Source organism: Triticum dicoccoides, unplaced genomic scaffold (assembly GCF_002162155.2).
Source record: "Triticum dicoccoides isolate Atlit2015 ecotype Zavitan unplaced genomic scaffold, WEW_v2.0 scaffold59867, whole genome shotgun sequence".
NCBI classification, from domain to species: Eukaryota; Viridiplantae; Streptophyta; class Magnoliopsida; order Poales; family Poaceae; genus Triticum; species Triticum dicoccoides.
Genome location: NW_021285033.1, coordinates 50,967 through 56,053, shown reverse-complemented (window position 1 = coordinate 56,053; position 5,087 = coordinate 50,967). Strand labels below are relative to the sequence as shown.

The 5,087-nt window shown below is 49.8% G+C and overlaps 4 non-coding genes across 4 annotated transcripts; all 4 read left to right on the top strand.

Moving 5' to 3' along the window:
- The first annotated feature begins 391 nt into the window (after positions 1 to 391).
- LOC119347171 lies at positions 392 to 510 on the top strand. Its single transcript, XR_005168174.1, has one exon. It is a non-coding gene; the product is annotated as a 5S ribosomal RNA (ribosomal RNA).
- Positions 511 to 1,336: 826 nt separating this feature from the next.
- On the top strand, positions 1,337 to 1,455 carry LOC119347157. The gene has a single exon (XR_005168161.1). It is a non-coding gene; the product is annotated as a 5S ribosomal RNA (ribosomal RNA).
- A 367-nt stretch (positions 1,456 to 1,822) lies between these two features.
- LOC119347170 lies at positions 1,823 to 1,941 on the top strand. The gene has a single exon (XR_005168173.1). It is a non-coding gene; the product is annotated as a 5S ribosomal RNA (ribosomal RNA).
- A 367-nt stretch (positions 1,942 to 2,308) lies between these two features.
- Positions 2,309 to 2,423, top strand: LOC119347169. Its single transcript, XR_005168172.1, has one exon. It is a non-coding gene; the product is annotated as a 5S ribosomal RNA (ribosomal RNA).
- Positions 2,424 to 5,087: the final 2,664 nt, after the last annotated feature.

The following is a 5,087-nucleotide window of genomic DNA, read 5'->3' as shown; positions in this document are numbered from 1 at the left end:
TGGGAAGTCCTCGTGTTGCATTCCTTTTATAATTATTTTTTGCGCCTTGTGACAAACATATCGCACGTGCGCGATATATATTAATCCCGTTATATTATTTTTGACGTTTGCGATATGTTTAAGCTCGATGCTCATTGCTCGCGCGTCTTGGGGCGGCTTTGTGGCGCGAAGAGCGCTTTCTGAAAGGGGTGGAAAAAACTCGTGTTGCTGCGGTATGGAGGGAGGGGTGGAAACCGTGGAAAACTCGTCTCCGTGATTGAGCGGGAGAGTAAGTAGTATAGGACATTATCCATTGTTAGGGAACGGTTGTAATGGTAGTGAGAATGTAGAATCGTCTTTGGAGCGGACCTGGGAGTGGCCAGCATAAGGGACGAAGACGGGGAAACATGTCGGATGCGATCATACCAGCACTAAAGCACCGGATCCCATCAGAACTCCGAAGTTAAGTGTGCTTGGGCGAGAGTAGTACTAGGATGGGTGACCTCCTGGGAAGTCCTCGTGTTGCATTCCTTTTATAATTATTTTTTGCGCCTTGTGACAAACATATCGCACGTGCGCGATATATATTAATCCCGTTATATTATTTTTGGCGTTTGCGATATGTTTAAGCTCGATGCTCATTGCTCGCGCGTCTTGGGGCGGCTTTGTGGCGCGAAGAGCGCTTTCTGAAAGGGGTGGAAAAAACTCGTGTTGCTGCGGTATGGAGGGAGGGGTGGAAACCATGGAAAACTCGTCTCCGTGATTGAGCGGGAGAGTAAGTAGTATAGGACATTATCCATTGTTAGGGAACGGTTGTAATGGTAGTGAGAATGTAGAATCGTCTTTGGAGCGGACCTGGGAGTGGCAAGCATAAGGGACGAAGACGGGGAAACATGTCGGATGCGATCATACCAGCACTAAAGCACCGGATCCCATCAGAACTCCGAAGTTAAGCGTGTGACCTCCTGGGAAGTCCTCGTGTTGCATTCGTTTTATAATTATTTTTTGCGCCTTGTGACAAACATATCGCACGTGCGCGATATATATTAATGCCGTTATATTATTTTTGACGTTTGCGATATGTTTAAGCTCGATGCTCATTGCTCGCGCGTCTTGGGGCGGCTTTGTGGCGCGAAGAGCGCTTTCTGAAAGGGGTGGAAAAAACTCGTGTTGCTGCGGTATGGAGGGAGGGGTGGAAACCGTGGAAAACTCGTCTCCGTGATTGAGCGGGAGAGTAAGTAGTATAGGACATTATCCATTGTTAGGGAACAGTTGTAATGGTAGTGAGAATGTAGAATCGTCTTTGGAGCGGACCTGGGAGTGGCAAGCATAAGGGACGAAGACGGGGAAACATGTCGGATGCGGTCATACCAGCACTAAAGCACCGGATCCCATCAGAACTTCGAAGTTAAGCGTGCTTGGGCGAGAGTAGTACTAGGATGGGTGACCTCCTGGGAAGTCCTCGTGTTGCATTCCTTTTATAATTATTTTTTGCGCCTTGTGACAAACATATCGCACGTGCGCGATATATATTAATCCCGTTATATTATTTTTGACGTTTGCGATATGTTTAAGCTCGATGCTCATTGCTCGCGCGTCTTGGGGCGGCTTTGTGGCGCGAAGAGCGCTTTCTGAAAGGGGTGGAAAAAACTCGTGTTGCTGCGGTATGGAGGGAGGGGTGGAAACCGTGGAAAACTCGTCTCCGTGATTGAGCGGGAGAGTAAGTAGTATAGGACATTATCCATTGTTAGGGAACGGTTATAATGGTAGTGAGAATGTAGAATCGTCTTTGGAGCGGACCTGGGAGTGGCAAGCATAAGGGACGAAGACGGGGAAACATGTCGGATGCGATCATACCAGCACTAAAGCACCGGATCCCATCAGAACTCCGAAGTTAAGCGTGCTTGGGCGAGAGTAGTACTAGGATGGGTGACCTCCTGGGAAGTCCTCGTGTTGCATTCCTTTTATAATTATTTTTTTCGCCTTGTGACAAACATATCGCACGTGCGCGATATATATTAATCCCGTTATATTATTTTTGACGTTTGCGATATGTTTAAGCTCGATGCTCATTGCTCGCGCGTCTTGGGGCGGCTTTGTGGCGCGAAGAGCGCTTTCTGAAAGGGGTGGAAAAAACTCGTGTTGCTGCGGTATGGAGGGAGGGGTGGAAACCGTGGAAAACTCGTCTCCGTGATTGAGCGGGAGAGTAAGTAGTATAGGACATTATCCATTGTTAGGGAACGGTTGTAATGGTAGTGAGAATGTAGAATCGTCTTTGGAGCGGACCTGGGAGTGGCAAGCATAAGGGACGAAGACGGGGAAACATGTCGGATGCGATCATACCAGCACTAAAGCACCGGATCCCATCAGAACTCCGAAGTTAAGCGTGCTTGGGCGAGAGTAGTACTAGGATGGGTGACCTCCTGGGAAGTCTGTCACATCCCTAGCTGCTAGTAGTGCTCTAGGCTAGCTTCATGTGTGCATCATTTCTATATTTTCGAAACTTGAACTGAGGAATTTTGGAAGCCTCAAAAACTTAAATAAAAGAGGGGCAAAAACCCTAGAAATCTCATTCATTGCTCCAAAATGCTCTTCTTAAATGTTTGATAATTTTTGGTAAGGGTTCTGGTCCCAACCAAAATATTGAACATTTTTAAGGAATTATTTTTGGGACTTTGGATTTAATTCATTAGCTATTTGAATTTGAATTATATTCATATAATTAGAATATAATTTCAAATACCCCTGAAATATTTTATAAGCTTTTGGAAAAGTCCATCTAGCAATATAAAATATTCAGAGAAGTTTTTGGCATTGTTTGAATTATTTTAAATTCAAAACAGTGGCAAAATAAATTAAATAAAACAAAACAGAAGAAAAAAATAAAACAGAGAGAGAAGGAAGTTACCTGGCGCCACTTACCTGGCCCAGCTGGCCAGCCTATCTGGCCGGCCCAGCCCACCTCCTCCCCCTTGTCATCTTCCTCCTCTGCCAGGAGGACGAACAGAGGCGAGGCGTGGCGCGCGCCCGAGAGGCCTCGGCCACCTCCTGCTTCCCCCTGGCCACCTCCTGCTTCCTCCTCGACGCCCCGGAGACGCCACGCGCCTCCTCGACCCCCCCTCTCACTTCCCTCTCCCTCTGGATCGCTCCCCCTCCTCTGGCTCTCTCTTTCCCTCTCTTCCCTGTGATCCCCGAGCGCAGCCGTCGCCGCCGTTCGCCATAGCCGCAGCCACCAGCCCTCCCTCGCCCCTCCGCCAGTTCCAGAAGCTCCGCCGCTGACCTCTACACCGTCCCCGCCAAGCCACACGAGCGGGCGGGCCCTGCAGCGGCTTCCCCGACCTCTTCTTCAAGCTTCGGCCGCCGAGATCGCCGGCGACCGTGTGCCCTCCCTGACGCCTCCCCGAGCTCCCCGAGGCCACCGTCGCAACCCCCGTGAGCTCCTCTCTGTTTCCCCTCTGACCCCCTGCTCGTTCTCGTGCCGTAGCTGCCGTCCCCGCAAGCACCGAGCTCCGGCCATCGCCATGGCCGGCGAACCTCGCGCCCCGGAGCTCTTCCGCTCGCTCCAGTAGCTCCCGCGTGCTCTCCAGGTCCCCAGGGTCCCGACGCGCTCCTCTGCTCTCCGGCTAACGCGCTGCAGCCACCACGTCGTGCTGGCCCGAACTCCGGCCGCCGCCTTTGAGCTCGCCGCCATCGATATAGGTCGCCCCCGGCCTAACTGACCGCACCACTCGACGCGCGGGATCTTCAGCGTCACGTAGCTGCCCTCCGCCGGCCATTTGGTCGCCGGAGGAGGAATTCCGACCCCCTCCGCCGTCTCGGGCTTCACCGGCGACGAGCCGTGGACCAAGTCCGGCGAGTTTGACCCCAGTTGGACGCCCTGACTCAATGACAGGTGGGCCCAGCCCTGTTAGCTAATTAGGATTAGCACTAATCGAATTAGTTAAACTAATTACCCCCCCCCCCCTGCTGACACTGACATGTGGGCCAGGCTCTAATTAAACTTAGGTTAGTTAACTATGTCACTGATGTGTGGTCCCCACACGTCAGGTTTGACCGGACCAGCCCCTGTTGACCTGTGACGTCATGCCAACGTCATGCTGACGCAATAATTCCTTTCTGGAATTTAAATAAATCTTAAATGATTTAATAATTCCAGAATATATTCTAAACTTCAATAAATCATAGAAAATTCACCGTAAATCCAAATTAAATAAATTATATATGAAAAATTATCAGAAAAATTCAAGGAATCCATCTGTACCATTTTCATGCATGTTAGAACAACTTATAGCTGCTGTTTAGCACAAATCAATTAAATGGCATTTGAATAATCACATATGGAGTTTGAATTTGAATCTTGTATTCAAACCAACTTCATTTAATCTGTTGCTAGTTGCATTAGCCCAAAACACATTCATTTTGCCATGTCATGATCATGCATCATATTGTGCATTGCATTGATTGTGTTCCCTTCTGTGTTGCCGGTATTTGTCCCCTCTCGATAGACGTGATACCGATGATGTGATCGTTGACACTGATGAAGACTCAATGTTATCTTCAGAAGTGCCAGGCAAGCAAAATGTCAGGACCCCGACTCAATGCCACATCGATCTAGCATGTAACACCTCATATCACTTTGCGGCCTCACGCACGGTAATCCCACGGGTGTCGCCTTACTTTTGCCCGGGACCGTTTGCGCCTTTTTGGCATACGTATATGATAGTGTTGCTAGCATCCATATGATAAGGAGCCCGGGCTGACATGGCTAGTTGTAAACCCAAAGCGGCACAGACTTACAGGGACAGGCATCCATGACCCAGCATCGAACGTGTCGGTCATCAGCGAGTGAATCCAGGCTGTAGCACTGGGCTAGCAGGACTCCGGTGAACCGGGCTGTAGCGGGCTAACAGGACTCCGGAATTTATCGCGTGACATTTCCCCGAAGGGACAGACACAGGAACGAAGAAGGACACATGCCGGCCAGCCTAAGTGTTCCGGAGCAGTAGCAAGCTACCATGGCTCGGTGGAAACACTAGGAGACATTTCCCCGTAAGAGAGGCTACTAAAGATAAACAACTAGATGGTCAGATCCCACACATACCAAGCAT